The sequence below is a fragment of the Neophocaena asiaeorientalis genome, unplaced genomic scaffold, assembly GCF_003031525.2.
Source record: "Neophocaena asiaeorientalis asiaeorientalis breed wild unplaced genomic scaffold, Neophocaena_asiaeorientalis_V1.1 scaffold31, whole genome shotgun sequence".
Taxonomy (NCBI): domain Eukaryota; kingdom Metazoa; phylum Chordata; class Mammalia; order Artiodactyla; family Phocoenidae; genus Neophocaena; species Neophocaena asiaeorientalis.
This window is the reverse complement of record NW_020175320.1, coordinates 2,613,660-2,632,230: the sequence shown is the minus strand read 5'-3', so window position 1 is coordinate 2,632,230 and position 18,571 is coordinate 2,613,660. Positions and strand designations below refer to the sequence as shown.

The window sequence follows — 18,571 nt, the reverse complement described above, 5'->3', positions numbered from 1 at the left end:
ATTTTATCATCTGTAAAATGAGAATAATAAGAGTACCCTCTTCAAAAGGATCTTGAAGATTAAAATTTTAAATCCATATAAAAGTCATAACTTGACCCATGCTTCAGACACCTACTAAGGTCTGAACAAATATTAGTTGATATTATTACCCCCTTTTCAACAGGAAAGCAGAACCTACTTGTCTACATTTAGGTTAAAAATATTGCTTTCATCTATAGAACTTGTAATTATTATTCAAGAATGCAAGAATGCTTTCACTCTTAGTTCCCATAACTAAAGGGCTTAAAACAAAGCTTCCCTCTGGTGAGGGAAGCAGAACCTACTTGTCTACATTTAGGTTTTCAACAGGAAAGCAGAACCTACTTGTCTACATTTAGGTTAAAAATATTGCTTTCATCTATAGAACTTGTAATTATTATTCAAGAATGCAAGAATGCTTTCACTCTTAGTTCCCATAACTAAAGGGCTTAAAACAAAGCTTCCCTCTGGTGACTCATTTCATTGGATCTCTTGACTTTAAAATCTAAGGCATATTTCCTACATGTGCATTAATTAGAAATGCAACATGCCTAAATACTCTTTAAAAACAAATTCCTAATGCATAACGGCCTCATAAAGGATCTTGAGCCCTTTGAAAGCAATTCCAGAGTGATACATAAAAGGTATGCACTAAAGTTAGGGCTACAATTGTTAAATGCACTACATGTCCAGATCCCCAAGACTCTGAACTTTTTATTTCCTTAACTTCCAAGAATTCTGGGTTTCAACACGATAAAAAAAGTTACACTTCACAATAAAAAGTAAATATCTTTAGCATGTGAAATTCAAACTTTCAAAAACTTCTTGGAAGCATCTGAAGTTCTTTTTAACAACTTATGGATAGTCATCTTACTGGTGTTTTTGAAAAATAATCAAATTGAGCTCCCCCCCCAAAATTATGAGTTTTATAGATTCTTTATGAGAAGACTCAAATTAAATTAAAACGTTTGCTTCCTCTGTTCATAGTAACCAAAATAAAACTTGTTTCCCCACACACAACCTAAATGACAGCTGCAAAAAAACGTCAGAAAACAAACAAAAAATCCAAAAGACTGACTTAACTAATATGAAATAAAACAAAGGAAAACATCAGATTCTACTTATATTTAGGTCTTATATCCTTCTTGTAGTGAATGGCTGGTCAAGTCTAACGGCCCTCCAAAATAAAGCAAAAGGTTGTAATTCAATTTCTGATTTAACTGAAAAGTAACATTGTATATAAGAATTTTATAAGATGACCTTATTACCCCTCTTCTGATAACACACCTTTTATGTTATTTTATGAAATGCCAGTTCACACTAAAAGCTCACCCTGCCTTTCACAATGGCACACATTTTCAAAATTGCAGGTATGAAGAAAGGACAAAAATGCCCCATGGTTATTCTGTGTAGCAATGTCTTTCAATTTAAGGACATTTTGTACCATACAAAATTATACCAGAACTGAGATCCTATCTCATATAAGCCCAGCATAAATGTTACCTACCTGTTATTTAAAAAGCCAAAGAACTAAATTAGTCCAATTGAACTCTAAGAAGATAATCTAGTGTGTGAAAGCTCAGAGAAGCTTTCATTGAATCACCCACAACAAGAATAACCTTCAGCTATAAGCATCAAGTTTAAGCAACCAGGGCAGAAGTAACATGCCCTTCATATACACCTTGAAAGTGACAGTAGCTTTTGTTGCTGCAAGTTCAGTGGGCCTATGGGTCAGTTCCACTCCATAATATTATAAGACAGCTCAAATATATGTGAATTCTCCTAAGGTCTGGTCTTTTTAAAAAGCAGAGAACAAAACAGAAAATAGTGAAAGAAGTAGAATTCTTGTCAACCTCAATGTGAAGCAAAAAAATTCCCATTTCTTCTTTGTTCTCTGATTACTTAGAAATAAATAAGAGCCTGCTTATCATAATAGCGAAAATAAAACCAAAGTCTCTGAAAACACTACATTCATTTTTCTACAAATCTATTAATATACTGGGGGAAACCGATAGTATATAACTGTTTTGAGAACTTCAGCTGCTTCTCTGACTCCTGGTTTTCCATTCTTCCATATTCTCTGAAGAGAGGTTTTAAATCTGCCAGAATCTTCAATCTAACCATCCAAGTTCACTATTTTACCACTAGTTTTTAAAAGTTTCTCCAGGAACTCTAGCTATATACCTATTAACCCTATTTAACCATTTCTCATCCCACATGCTAAGTATTCTTTCTATAGTAAACAAAAGACTTTCTCCTCTGGCTTCAAAATACCACTTTCTACCCTTCTGCCATTCTTTCCCAGTATCTTTTACTAGCTCCTCCTTATCTACTAACGCCTGTTAACTAGGGGTCTAAACCCCAGGATCCATCCCTTACATGCTAGTCTCTGCTCCACACTATATAGTTCTTTCAGAACAATCTCATCCTAGAGTTTCAGTTCAACTTACAGCCTCTGATTCAACAGTCCAGACCTCTCACCTGAGCTTCAGAGTCCCCAGATCCACTTCCCACTGGGCCATCTCACAGGCACCTCAAAACTGAACTCCATGATCTCTTCCTCAAAACCTGTTACCGCCATCTTCAGTTCTGATCTAGATTAATGACATCACCACACAGTGGGCACCCACACCCAACCCATAACTTGAATGTCATCCCAGAATATTTTCTTTCATTCTGCCTCTCTCTTCATATCAGATTAGTGGAAAAGTCACACAGCTTCTACTTCCTTAACTCTTCTTATATTGGCCATTTCCTCTCCATTCACATTGGTACCTCCTCAGTTCAACCCTGGTTAGACTTACTTAAACTTTGCAATGATACCCTAACTGGTCTCCCTTCTAGTTTTTCACAACCTCCAATTCACCCTCCAAACTATTCCCAGAGTGATGTCTCTAATATAAAATAAGATAATGTTACACCAACTCCCTGCTTAAAACCCTCAATGATTCTTCATCTGGACACAATAAAGTTCAGGCTCCACTGAATGACTCGAGACAATTTGCCCTATCTCTCCAGCTTCTTCTTTGTCTTTGACACACCTCCTCCCTGTACTCAATTCATGCTAAAGAATTTGAAGTTCTCTAAATGGACCATACTCTTTCATTCCCCTAAACTTTTATTCACTCTGTTCCCTCTGCCTGGAGTACTTCTCCCCAATAGCCACTCAACAAATACTTCCTCATCTTTTCAACCTCAACTCAAGCAACCCTCTTTACATCTTAATAAACACACATACACACATACACACACACACAAGCACATACACACTCATGATTGAAGTAAGCAATGCTTTACTCTGTACACTATACAGAACTCTAAGAGAATCACCATCATCATCCTACCATCTCCTAGGATTTATTATAATATATGGTAGAATAAATGCATGTTTATGTCACTTCCTTCCATCAAAACTAATGGAATACAGAAAAACTCAAAATCAAAATTTCCTCCATCTTCAAGGAAACTTGGCATTACCCCAAATTACGAATAAAGAAATAAAATGAAATCTTGACTAAATTTTTTAAAAAGGAAAGTGAAAATCTATACACACCTCAACAGGAAGTAATTTTCTCTAAAAGTGCCACGACCCTGAAATTCCTGTCCAAGCGTCCTTTGATTAGAGAATTAAGATGCAGGGCATGGATAGGTACAGTAATCAAAGGGGATATCCCTATTTGAAAGACCCAGTTTGAGACTGTAGAATCACAAAAGTGAGAAGTCAGGATTAGCACGATGACATGCCATTTCTGTCTGTGACTAAGCCCACGTAGCCAGGGGAACTGCTAGAGGTCAAGTAGAGTCAAGGAAAGAAGGGATGTTAAATCATCAGCTCACAGTGCTAATAGTCTGTGGCTTAAAGGACTTTACCATGAAGCACACTGAATTTTGGAGCACCAAACAATGAAAGGAAAATGTTCCTAGGAGCAAAAAAATAACAACTTTGGTAAGAAAGTAAAAATTGCCAACAACCTCAACTCACTCCCGCCCAAGCCTGATCCTCCCTACACTGTTCAGTAAATGTCTGGTGGTACACAACTATCAGTAATGGGAACACTACATAAAAAGTGACAAAAAAAAAGAGAGAGAGGGGGAGAGAAAGAGAAGAAAGGAGAGGAACCAAAAAGTGTATGTGAATAAGGATTAATGAAGGAAACAGAGGAGTTATACTACCTTTACATATGAAAGCTGTGACTGCAAAAAGGCTTGCATTCTTGCTTATACTTTCTTTTTTTTTTAAATACTTCTTTATTGGAGTATAATTGCTTCATAATACTGTGTTAGTTTCTGTTGTACAACAAAGTGAATCAGCCATATGTATACATATATCCCCATATCCCCTCCCTCCCACCCTCCCTATCCCACCCCTCTAGGTCATCGCAAAGCACCGAGCTGATCTCCCTGCTGCTGCTTCCCACTAGCTATCTATTTTACATTTGGTAGTATATATGTAGATGCTACTCTCACTTCACCCCATCTTCCCCCTCCCCCCGCCATGTCCTCAAGTCCATTCTCTATGTCTGCATATTTATTCCTGCCCTGCAACTAGGTTCATCAGTACCTTTTTTTTTTTTTTAGATTCCATATATATATGCGTTAGCATACGGTGTTTGTTTTTCTCTTTCTGACTTACTTCACTCTGTATGACAGACTCTAGGTCCATCAACCTCACTACAAATAACTCAATTTCGTTTCTTTTTATGGCTGAGTAAAACAACAAGAATAACAACCGGAAAAAAAAAAAAAAAAACCTGAAGGATAAACCGAAAACAAATTAAAATTGTTGTCCTCAGGACGAGGGAAAGAACAGAGCAGAGGAGACAGAGATGAATGCTAGACTTCTCTGAATATACCTAGTTTTAGAGTTTTGACGTTGGAGCCACGTAAATGTTTTACGTAAGTAAAAAGCAATTAACTCATAAATCAATCCTGAAAAATCAGAAGTAAACAAAAAAAATAAACCTTAACTATATTTCACATTAGTTTCATAAACACTCAGAAATAATTTCAAGGAACTTCAAAACACAATATTTTTAAAATAAGCTTTAAGGATATATTGTACAACACAGGGAATAAAAGCAATATTTTATAACTATAAATGGAGTATAACCTTTAAAAACTGTGAATTACAAAAATTATGAACCACCTGAAACATATAATATTGTACACAACTATACTTCAATAAAAAATAAAGTTTTTTAAAGTTTTTTTTTAAGTTAAAAAACAAACAAACAGTATTTTTACTCTAATCCTAGAGGGATATCCTCCAGGACAAAAAGAATGTCAAAGTAATTTTAAACTACACTTAGTATTCTTATTATATATGTGTGATATATATATTCTTATTATATATGTATACATACATGTGTATAAACACATTAGGCTAAAGCAAATAAATAATTATATTCATGCTATTAGGAAATAAGATTTCCAGCATAAGAGAAAAGGAGATACAGATGGCCAACAAGCACATGAAAGATGCTCAACATCACTAATCACCAGAGAAATGCAAATTAAGACTACAGTGAGATATCACCCAACACCTGTCAGAATGGCTACCATCAAAAAGAACATAAATAACAAATGCTGGCGAGGATGTAGAGAAAGGGAACCTTTGTACACTGTTAATGGGAATGTAAACTGGTACAGCCACTGTGGGAAACAGTATGGAGTTTCCTCAAAACACTAAAAATAAAACTACCGTATGATCCAGCAATTCCACTCCTGGGTATATATCCAAAGAAAAAGAAAACACTAATCCGAAAGGATACATGTACCCCAAAGTTCATAGCAGATTTACAATTGCAAGGTATGGAAGCAACCTAGGTGTCCATCAACAGATGAATGGATAAAGAAGATGTGGTATATAAATACAATGGAATACTACTCAGCCATAAAAAAAGAATGAAATTTTGCCATTTGCAACAACATGGATGGACTTAGAGGGCACTATGCTTAGTGAAATAAGTCAGACAGAGAAGGACAAATATTGTATGTTATCATTTACATGTGGAATCAAAAAATTTAAAACAAATTGGTGACTATAACAAAAAAGAAAGAGACCCACAGATACAGAGAACAAACTAGTGGTTACCAGTAGGAACAGGGGATGGGCAAGATAGGGATGGGAAATTAAGAGCTACAAACTACTAGGTATAAAATAAATGGGCTACAAGATATATTGTACAGCACAGGGAATACAGCCAATATTTCATAATAACTAAAAATGGAGTATAATCTATAAAAAATCTGAGGGACTTCCCTGGTGGTCCAGTGGCTAACACTCCATGCTCCCAATACAGGGGGCCTGGGTTTGATCCCTAGTCAGGGAACTAGATCCCTCGTGCCACAACTAAGAGTTTGCACGCCGCAACTAAAGATCCTGCATGTTGCAACTAAAGACCCTGTATGCCACAATGAAGATCCTGTGTGCGGCAACAAAGACTTGGCACAGCCAAATAAATAAATAAATATTTAAAAAAATTTTTTGAATCACTATGTTGTACACCTGAAACTAATATAATACTGTAAGTCAACTATACTTTGATATAAATAAATAAGAAAAAATATACAAATATAAAATCAAAATTTTTAAATTAAGCCCTATAATCTTATTTTGAGTTGGAAATATCAGTATGATCTGATTATATATTTTTCCCTTCCTAAAAAACAATCTATTTCCTAGCTATGTTCACAAAAAAAATTTTTTAATTGGGCAACAATGGCAACCTGGTGCACAGATTATGTTCCCTAAATACTATTTTCCACTAAAAAGACAGGCTCCTCGGTGGAAAGGCTGACTGAAGATCTAGTGCAGGAAATGTACAAAATGAGCCTAGAACATCTTCTTGTGCTAGAAATCAAGGCTCACTTGGGTTTTGTCAAAATGCTTAGTAAACAATTTAAAGGGGTTCTCAATGGCCAAAAATGGGAAAATTTGAGCATCAAAAGAATAAAAAATTACAGTATTCTGAAATATGTCTCACATATAAAAATTCAAAAAAAAAAAAACTCATTGGTCACCTTCCAAACTTGCTAGAACACCATCCTCTTTTTCTGAAAATTGATAAACAATGGGAAATAATCAAGTATTTTCCTGATTTTCTGGTATGAACTATACTTTTGACTAATGAAATAGTAAGGGAAGAGTTCTTTATAGCATGATCCCAACTGATAAAACTAATAAGGAATTATAGAATGATAAAGTCACCATTTACAGCCCCTTAAAAAATAATAGGTTATACAATAATTACCAATATGAAGGCTAAAATCATTAACTGACTGATTAATAGGGAACTATGAGAATCAGGCTTACAGAGATCAATCATGCATGCAGTGATCAATTTTAACATTACCAAAAGTGAGATAACCCAGACTCCTGTATTAGACATAATATTAAATGGACAATTGATTTTCAATAAAGGTGTCAAGGTAACTCAATGGAAAAAAGGTAGTCTTTTCAACAAATGGTGCTGAAATCATCGAACAGCCACTCTTAAAACAGGAACCTTGACCCTTTCCTCACACCATATACAAACATTTACTTGAAATGGATCATAGAGCTAAAGATAAGATCTAAAGCTATTAAATTTCTCAGTGAAAACATAGGAGAAAAGTTTTGTTACCTTGGGTTAGGCAAAGGTTTCTCAGATACATCCAAAGCATGATCATAAAAGAAAAAAAAAATCAATAAACGGCTTCAACAAAATTTAACATTGCTGCTCTCTGAAAGACAATGTTAAGAAAATGAAATGCCAGGGACTTCCCTGGTGGTCCAGTGGTTAAGAATCAACCTTCCAATGCAGGGGATGCGGGTCTGATCCCTGGTTGGGGAACTAAGATCCCTCACGCCGCAGGTCAACTGAGCCCGCGTGCCACAACTACAGAGGAGCCCATGCGCTGCATGGAAGAGCCCGCACTCTGCAACGAAAGGTCCCACATGCCACAACGAAGATCCCTCAACTAAGACTCCATGCAGCCAAATAAATATTTTAAAAAAAAAGAAAAGAGGGCTTCCCTGGTGGCGCAGTGGTTGAGAGTCCATCTGCCGATGCGGGGGACACGGGTTCGTGCCCCGGTCTGGGAGGATCCCACATGCCACGGAGCGGCTGGGCCCGTGAGCCATGGCCGCTGAGCCTGCGCATCCGGAGCCTGTGCTCCGCAACGGGAGAGGCCACAACAGTGAGAGGCCCGCGTACCGCAAAAAAAAAAAAAAAAAAAAAAAGGTAAGAAAATGAAATGTCAAACCACAGCTGAAGGATGGGATGAAGCATTTTTAAAACCCATATATGAAAAAGAACAGAAAATATAAATAATATTTAAAAATCAAAATCTTTTTTAAAAAATTCAGTTTTTTAAATGGGCAAAATATTTGAAAAGACACTTCACCAAGAAGATGACATATAAGCACATGAAAAATGCACATCCTAAGTCACTAGAGAAACACAAATTAAGGTCATAATATATACTGCTACACACCTACTGTAATGGCTAAAATTAAAAAGACTGCCAATACTAGAGCTAGCAAAGACGAGAAGCAAATGGATATCTCACACATTTGCTAGTGAAAATGAAAACTGGTACAGCCACTTTATAAAACAGCTCGGAAATTTCTTATAAAGTTAAACATGCACCCACCCTATGACCTAGCAATTCCACTCCTTAGACATTTACCCAAGAGAAATGAAAGTATATGTCCACCTAGAGACCTATACGCAAATGTTTATGGGGGCCTTATTCACAAGAGTCAGAAACTGAAAACAACTCAAATTTCCATCAACAGGTAAATAAACAATTTACGATACCATCATACTGTCACATGTTATGCAAGAAAAAAATGAATAGATACAGGCATCAACATGAATATCTCACAAAAGCATTATGCTAACTGATAGAGTCAGACAAAATTACACACTGCATGATGCCACTTATATGACATTCTTGAAAGGGCAAAAATATAGGGACAGGAAACAGATCAGTAGTTGTCAGTGACTGAGGGTTAAGGGAGAAGATAACTGCAGATGGCACAAGGAAACTTTGGATTGACTCAAATAGAAATGTTCTATTTGTTTATGGTGGTGAATATATGATTGTGTATAACTGTCAGAACTCATCAAACTGTAAACTTATAAAGAGTGAATTTAATGCATATAAATTTTTCCTTAATAAATCTGACTTTTAAAAACTCTTTTCTGTTTATATCTTACCCCAGTGACACAAAAAATATTTCTCGATTACTTCATTTACTATATAATTACAGATTTCTACTGATATCCATTGGCTCTATAAGCTCTTTGAATGGATCTCTCACTAGAATCTCTGAACTAATGCTTTCGAAAGCTAATTTGTTTTTCTTAAGCGTCCTTGACCACTCTGGTACATCACTCAGTTTATTTGGTGCCTAAATCCTACTTAGCTTCTTAAGAATATCTGCTTCCCAGGTTTCAGATATGTGTGTCCAAGTTATCCACAATCTCATCCCATGCAGCTGATGTGTTATCTATCCGATTGATAATTTTTTCTGGCAAGAACTCTAAGTCAACCTGCATATGTGTTTACAAAACTACAAAAATAAAAGCTTTGAGTACTTGCTTTGTTTTTGTAGTGCTTTTTTTAAAAGATAATCATTTCTTATTGATTTTATTCTTAACAACGGAATATTTAAAAAATCGGAGCCAAATGACTGGCCCTGACTCATCATGTTAATTTAACATCATGTTAATTTAACATCTGAAAATATCACTGAAGATCCTTAGCAAAACTTTAACTGCTACACTTTCGTCCCTTTTCAATACTGTTGGGTGAAACCAGTGAGTTTATAACTTCGTTCACTTATACAAGCCAGGTTTAGCAGGGTGTGCAACACCGAGTCCAGCGTCTTCAACACAGTAGTTGGTTTTTGAGTATTTGAAGATCAAAGTACATTAAGAAGTCCTGCCTCTGAATTCCTTCCTCCTACCCAACAACTTTTTTCCAAGTTAGATTGATCCAGTTAATTGTGATCGAACAGAAGTTGAAATTCAAATTAAATTTATAACCAAATTGAGTGAAAGGAAGGAAAGTAGCAAATAACCTATTCAGAAAAAATTTAAAATACCAGGACTAGATTCATAGATTCATACAAAATTGCCAGATATATTCTAAACATGAGCTTGATCATGTCTGTTCTAATGTGTAGATATATGACCTTATTTAAATAACTTCTTGTTTCCAAAAAACTATGCCTCTTTAATCATTCTTCTGAATTTAGTAACAGACCAAATTTTATTCTGCTCCTAGAAAACCTAAAGCCACACTTATGCCTATATAAATCAGCATGTGGGTTAAAAGGGCAGCAGTTCTCCACTTTTTTTCCCACTAAAACACGAGTGACATTTAAAGTATATTTAATATTCACTGTCCAACATACTTCTCCCACTCTGGACTGCCACCCTTGGTAAGGGAGATAGCTAGTTTGCATGAAATTCCCCCACAAGATTTCTATATATAACCCTATATTTTCTCTCCCATCAATCCATCATACACCAGTGTCATAAAACCATAGTCAAGAACTGCTGCAGCTCAGCCTTATTCCTGGCTCTGTTTTATATCTCATACGTATTTTTCTTTCTACTTTCACTCCACTTTTATCCTTTTTTGAATTTCACATAGCCTTGTAAGTCACCTTAAATCCTTTCTAGAACAAGGTAAGGAATAAATAATCATTCCATATATCTGCAAAAGCAATCTCTTCTCATTTACCCTAGATAAAGCCTTAAAACTTTAACTACTTGCAGCCTCTTAACTATTCTCTACCATATTAAACATACAAGTATCAAAATCACAAGTTCCTATTTTTTGGTTTTATTAATTCTCTTTTTAAAAATATTAAAGCTGCATACAGAAAAATAGAGGAAAAGTATCCATGCACAATTTAAGTTTAGAGGCCCATAATAGAAATTAAATTGTTTGCACAAAGAACCTGCTTGCTGCATAACTTTTGTGTCTAAAGAATGTAAAGCTTCCAGTGTCTTGTATACAGTTACTCAAATAGTAATAGCTCAGCTACAGAGAAGGAATTTTTAAGTGCTTTGATATAAAACTACTATAGCTTGGGCATTGGCACACAAGAATTCGTTTCAGTGCTATTTTTAAAGCCACTAATAAATACTTCAAATACCAGAACTGAGCCTCTGCTCAACTGAGTCTGCCTCAATTGATGTGAAAGAAAAAGTATGTAAGAGAATCACATTTTTATTTAAAAATGAAATGCCTGCTAATCTACTTGGAAAAGTATATATAAAATTGGAACTTTCATAAAGTAATTTAGAGTTTAGTGTTGTTAAAAGGAAAATTAGTTATAAAAGTAATAAATGCACAACATAGTAGTTTCTATTCATCCCATTTTATAGAAATAATGTCCTTTAATTTCCCCCAAAGTTATCTAGCCAAGTAACACATAATCTATAATTAGGATTTGCCTTATAGCAAAGTTTGATTTTAAAAAGTTTGACACTTCACTCACCTACTGCAGGACAGAGTATTGGCCATATACAGATACTAAACCAACTGTCTAAGCAAGTTCTTGTGTTTAGAAATTCAGTGCCACTATTATGGCTCACAATTTGGCTTATGATGCATTTGTAAGCAAACAGCCTGACAAGCACCCTAGTGTACTTCAGGATGACTGACAGGACACAGTGGCTCAAACAAGAAAGGGGGATGGGTGCTCTTAAAGCAACATACCAGTGAAAGGCAACATTAAACAGTAGAATCAGATTGAAATTATATTTTTCAAGTTTTCAATGAAATAATAACATATTGTCCAATTCAAGCTTTTAAACATAACTTTCATGTCATTATGTGCCCCAAACACTGTAAATTCCAAACAGACTTTAAGAATTTAAAATATAGAAAGAAAAAGTTTAAAACAAACATGCTAAATGATACTTCCCTGTACCTATCAAACTTCTAAATTACTTAAGACTATTCCAATTATTTTTAACAGAAATTACGTCAGGGTAGCCAGAGAAAAGCAGTTCTTATCTCACCTCTAGATATTTGCCAATCACTCTTACAACAGTAATTTAACTAATAAAAGTAATTTAAATAGCTTGGATTATTCAAATATCTTATTGAAGATGGGGCAGGAGATCTATATATTTTGCCCCTGCTGTGTTTCTTCCCTGTGACCTACTTCCATTGTTTAAAATTAGATCATTGGGTTAGAAAATTTCAATTATGGGTATTTCCATATTAGTTTCGCTTGGAAAATATTTATTTAAGTGATACATTGGCTTCATTCTTCACATTTATAATTTTTCCTATATTATCTTACAATACTCTGCACTGTTCAATCCTTTTATACAACAATCAGCCCTATTTTTTTTTTAATATCTACATGGAATTCTGTTATTGATTTGCTGTAATTTTTTTTTTTTTTTTGGCTGTGTTGGGTCTTCGCTTCTGTGCGAGGGCTTTCTCCAGTTGCGGCAAGCGGAGGCCACTCTTCATCGTGGTGTGCGGGCCTCTCACTATCGTGGCCTCTCTTGCTGCGGAGCACAGGCTCCAGATGCGCAGGCTCACGGGCCCAGTTGTGGCTCACGGGCCCGGTTGCTCCACGGCATGTGGGATCCTCCCAGACCACGGGCTCGAACCCGTGTCCCCTGCATTAGCAGGCAGACTCTCAACCACTGCGTCACCAGGGAAGCCCCATCAGCCCTTTTTTAAAACAAAAAAAAGCCATTCATTTTTTCATAATATTCATATTTATTTATAATGCTTTTTATTTCTGTAAGGTTGGTAACTACATCCCATTTCTGATTCTAGTAATTCGATTCTTCTTCCTCTTCCCCCTCCTCTCCCCCCTCCCCCTTCCCGTTCTCCTCCCCTTCTTCTTCATCTTCTTCCTCTTCTTCTCCCTCTTTTTCTTCTTCTTCTTCTTCTCAATCTAGCTTGCTCGGATTTCATTGGTTTGCTCTATTGCTTTTCTATTGTCTATTTCATTTATTTCCACTTTAGCCTTTACTTCCTTACTTCTCCTTGCTTTGGATTTATTTTGCTCTTCTTTTTCTAGTTTCTTAGGGTGAAAAGTTATTGAGTTGAAAGCAAAACTATGGAGACAAGGATCAGTGGTTGCCAGAGATTAGGGGAGAGGGAGGGATGAATAGGTGGAGCACAGAGGATTTTTAGGGCAGTGAAACTCTCCTATATGATACTACAATGGTGAATACATGACAATTACGTATTTGTCAAAATTCATATAATGTACAACACTGAGAGCAAACTCTAATGTAAACTATGGACTTCAGGGGATAAAGATGTATCAGTGTAGGTTCATCTGTTATAACAAATGGACCACTCTGGTGTGGGTTGTTGATAGTGGGGGATGCTGTGTGTATGTGGGAGCAGGGGCTATATGGGAAATCTCTGTACCTTCTGCTCATTTTGCTGTGAAATGAAAACTGCTCTAAAAAATAAGACTATTAAAAAAATCAAAAGTAATTTTTAAAACAAACCAATAAGCAAAAAACCTCACAACCTAAGGGCCAATGTCTCTACCCTAGGTCTGCAGTCTTGCCCTGCAAGATCCCTCTGTGATGACCCAGAATGTGATGGGTAACAGGACATTCAAACCTGCTACTGCCACTATCTCTAATACTTTCCCCCAGTGAATGCTGATCCAGTTATTGTTATTATATAATGTATGCTACCAGATTATTCACATAATTTCTCCCATCTTGATTAATTGCTTAGAAATGTTCTTTTTACTTTCTAAATTGAGGGAGAGGTTGGAGTTTCTTCTAATTAAATTGCCTTATGATCAAAGAATGCTGTTTGTATGTTATTGAGTTTGTTAAGATTTGCTTCATGGTCTAATATGTAGTCATTATGCACTTGAAAAGAATGTGTGTTCTCTACCAGTTGAATGCAGAAATCTATATACTTTCATTAAATCAAGCCTATTAACTGTACAGTTAAAATCTCTACCCATACAAAATTTTTATTCATTTGACCTATGGATAAAATAATCTATTATGACTATGTATTTGTTACGTTTCCCCAAGAGTTTTGTTAATTTTTACTTCATATATTTTGGGAATATGTTAAATGTATACAATGAATTATTGTATCTTTCAGGTTAATTGCTCCCTTTACCCTTGTCTAATATACTTTTACTTCCAACAAAATGTTTTGCCTTAAAGTTTAATTGGATAGATATTAATATAACTATGCCAGCTTCCCTCCTATTTAAAAAAAGGTTGATTTGAGATCTTATTCTTTAAATACAGGCTTTTGCAGCTATAGATTTCTTTGCAAGCACTGATTTAGCCTCATCCCATAAGTTTTAGTAATATTGTTTTTGTTTTCACTCATCTTTGCATATTTCCTAATTTTCCTTCTGATTTCTTCATCTATTGGTTATTTAGGAGTGTGCTTTTTAATATCCATATATTTGTGAATGTCCTGAACTTTATTCTACTATTGATTTCTATTTTCATTCCATTGTGTTTGGAGAACATGCTTCATATGACTTTAACCCTGTTAAATTGATTATTTTATGGCTTCAAATATCTTTTATTGAAAACATTTCCAATGTCCATTATTAAGTTTTAAACTTTTCAGTACAGAGGCCTTAATTTTCTTAGTTAATTCCTAGATACTTTATATTTTTCATTGAGAGGTACTTATTTTATTATGTGTTTCTTTATTATTGGTTTTGAGAAGTGCCATTAATTTTGTTCATTAATCATATAGCTGGAAAATTAGCTTAACTGTCAAGTTTGTTGGAAATGTAAGTTTATAAACCTGCTGCCATTAAAAGGGGATGACGCCTAAAGGCTACTGACCTTTTAAAAAGTCAAAGATAGTTTTGGGAAGAGGGAATTTTGGAGTCTCATTGGCCATCGAAGGGACTAGGAAGGCCTCTCCAGGGAGAGTTGTGGGGATGATTGTGTAGTACTGAGCTATACTTGCAGGAAACTCCTAGTTTTTACAACATTTCCATGGAAATCAAAGCAACACTGAGCCAGATATTTGGGTTAAAAGCAGACAAAGGCAAGAGCATGTACAAGATGCAAGAAGATCCTTTTTCTCTACTGTCTGATATTTATCAGTACTTTGATCAGAGACATCCAAAGTGTACCATACTGGAGGGGTTCTGGAATTCCAGGCTGTCTCTCAGACTGTAGGCTGCAAAGCTCCAGTTTGTCATACTGAAGCAGGTTTGCCCAGGAGATAAACCTACAGCTGGATCAGCAAAGATGCTAAGAGAGGAACTCTATTCTAACTGGGCCTTGTCAGTGAGAGATACTAATACAGAGAGTGGAAAGAAGAGCTGGCTATCTCATCCTCGTCAGGAAAACTGTACAGTTCCGTGATTTGTGCTATGTCATAGGCATCAGAGTACAAAGCAGGAACTGAGGCCACTAGCCTCTCCAATTGAGGATCTTGCATTTGGACATCACTTGTAGCAATCTCAGTGATGATAGAGTCCCCTGCCCAATGGAAAGGGTCTAAGGGCTGAGGTGAGTGGGAGCTATAAGAATCTGAAACTGCAGGGAGAAAAGAATGAGGACTGGTTGATGCTGTGGGCACATTCTTGGCTGGAAGGACCGACTGCTGCTCTTGTCGCTGTTGCTGCTTCCTCTTTTTGAACCGCCAATTCCTGAACCAAATCTTTACTGTTCATTCTGGTAGGCTGAGTTTTAAAGCAAGTTCTCTCTGGAGGTTTTTATCTGGAAACATGTTACAGCTAAACAGAACCTTCAACTCTTCATGCTGTGTGTGTGTGAACAAGGTGCATTCGTGAGGCTTCTTCCATTTTGTGGGACCAGATGGTATCTGTGAATCAACCTCGAAGTTCATGCTGGAATCATCCATGTAGACAAAAGGGTCTGGTTGGGGATTCTCTTGGACTATTTTGTTCATCAGGGGTGCTGACATATGGCAAGGAAGGTCTGTCATGAATTCCTTTGGAGTGCCCATTTTCAAGCCCTCTTGATGTGTCTCTCTGGAAATGCAGTTCCTTTCCAGCCATTCATTTTTAAACGCAATCCCACATTTAGCCAGCAGAGGGTATCATCTGATTCTGAAAGGCCACAGTATTGAGTCCAATGACATTTCTTTCTATACTTGAACTAGGAACTGGGGCACACCATTTCAACTTTCCCTATTAAATGTGTTTAGAAATATCCCATTTTATTTGCCCATATAAATTTGACTTATAGAGCCCACATTAGTGTTTAATATTTCTCATCTGTGACAAAGTCTACCATTATTTCTTCCTCTATCAACTCAATCACATGCATCAGAATTGGGTTCAATCATCACAATGACTTTGCACAACCCTAGATCTTCTGGGACAAAAAAGCAAACAACAAAAACTCTACATAAAGATTCTAAGCCCCATTAGAAAATCCAAAAACAAATTCCAAAAAATAAAACTGCCCTATTAAACAAAATAATTAATTTATCTTCAAAGTTTACATATGACATTTGTAAACTGTTTAATATTTTCTAATTGCCCTGTTTAATATTTAAAAAAAAAAAAAAAAAAAAAAAAAGAAGAAGAAAAAAAAAAAAATATTGGCTGTCGATTATATATTAGGAGCTATAAGGTAATATTAGAAGATATGTTTCCTGTTATCACTGCATTATTTCTCATGAGCATGAAATGTTATGACTAACAAAGTCCTCATACAAGCTGCAAATTCTTTATTTTACAACTTAACACCCACTTCAGTTTGGAAAAGCATGAACATTGATTTGCCTGATTTACTCTAAAAATAAAGATCTTACTATCTAATTAGCTAACATCATTAACTACCACAAATTTATCTTGACCAAAGATTAAAAGTTTCCACACTTCTCTAAAGCTATTATCACAAACATTAAGTCTACTGTTAACTATGGCAAAAATAAAACAGATCTAAAGGCTCAGAGTGATCTCTCTTCTCATGTTCCTAGGCTTGCCACTAATGACATATCCTTTATACAAAAGTATTAAATTTTCCAAAGAGAAAAGAAATAATCATTCTCTTCCTCAGTTGTGATTCAAAATAGGAAATTATAGCTTCTTTAAAAGAGAATTCTATTCCTTATAATGAAAGCAAGTTTGGGGTTCTTTACTCTATAAAATTATTTTTAATACCTGAATATGGCAGTTTCTTTCCTCATATAGTAACTGATGGTAGCCATTAAAACTTATATTTTACATTTGGAAATAAAGTATAACATCTCAACTATTATTGATTCTTTCATAAAATTTTGTAACTTCAATTTTCTAAACTGATGTATTCTCTATAATACAAAAGCGATACTTAAAATTATTTCTCAAATTAACTTATTAAGATAAGCATCCAGGAGGAAACAGAAAAGTATGTTTTGCAAGTAATTTGCTTATCCTTCTTACCTATCACCCACACATTTTAGAATATACAGATAACTAATATTTTTTTTCTGTTTTCAGTTAACCACTTAATTCCACTTTACTTTCCAACTCAGAGTTTGGTTCCCTGACACAGGCACTCCTGAACTGCGTCCCATTTAATGGTTTTTGGGTTTTCCAGGTGCCTTAAGAACCTATATCTAAAGGCCTTATTAGACTCCATTCTATTTGTGGCTTAGAAAAACAATGGGGACCTAGAAATTCAGAATCCTGGAGCTCAGGAGAAAAATCAAGATATGGTAGCTATGCATCCGTGTTACGCCTTAAACCATGAGAGTAGAAGAGCTCTCCCAAGGCTGAGTAGAGGGAGATAAGGCGCCAAAGATAGTACTTTGCAAAACAAGTACCCACTAGGGGTAGGAAAAGAAGGGAAGTCGTGAAAAGAATAGGCAGAAAGGCAAGACAAACTTAGTTCAGATTCAAGCCCTACTTTACTTTGCTTGGCCTTGTCCACATTGATTCCCATTTACCCTGGTTTCTTCATGTGAAGTGAGACCTATAAAACTGATATGAAGGGTAATTACTTATAAAATTACTCATAGGCTCTAATGGAGTGCTAATTATAGTATTAAATAATTCATTAGTCAATTATTGCTATTTTGTGGAAAGATAAGTTTCTCTTTGTGGAATTCTACTTTTCCAAATCCAGATGTCATTGAATTTTAGAAGACTGCTGTGAAAGATAACAGATTGACCATCTGATTTAAAAGTTGGTGAAGAGTCATTAAGTTCACACATTTTTATTTAGCAAATTAAATCCGTTTCACCAAGGGAAGTTCTACCCCATCCATGATAATAATTTATAATTAGGTAACAAGGAATCATGGTCCTAAAATGGAAGAGCTTAAAAGCTGCTTCCAACAGATGAATGGATAAAGAAGATGTGGCACATATATACAATGGAATATTACTCAGCCATAAAAAGAAACGAAATTGAGTTATTTGTAGTGAGGTGGATGGACTTAGAGTCTCTCATACAGAGTAAAGTAAGTCAGAAAGAGAAAAACAAATACCGTATGCTAACACATATATATGGAATCTAAGAAAAAAATAAAGGGTCATGAAGAACCTAGGGGTAAGACGGGAATAAAGACACAGACCTACTAGAGCATGGACTTGAGGATA

General features: G+C 35.6%; 1 protein-coding gene and 1 pseudogene across 1 annotated transcript in view; both read right to left on the bottom strand.

Annotated features, from left to right (window-relative positions):
* The window catches only part of CTNNA3 (catenin alpha 3), a 1,528,699-nt gene extending 1,517,132 nt beyond the window's left edge, over positions 1–11,567 (bottom strand). Inside the window, exon 1 of the mRNA XM_024765510.1 lies at positions 11,522–11,567. The gene's annotated coding sequence lies outside the window, so the exon portion shown is untranslated. The remainder of the gene's footprint in view (positions 1–11,521) is intronic.
* Positions 11,568–15,121: 3,554 nt separating this feature from the next.
* LOC112413550 (arginine-fifty homeobox-like) lies at positions 15,122–15,984 on the bottom strand (annotated as a pseudogene).
* Positions 15,985–18,571: the final 2,587 nt, after the last annotated feature.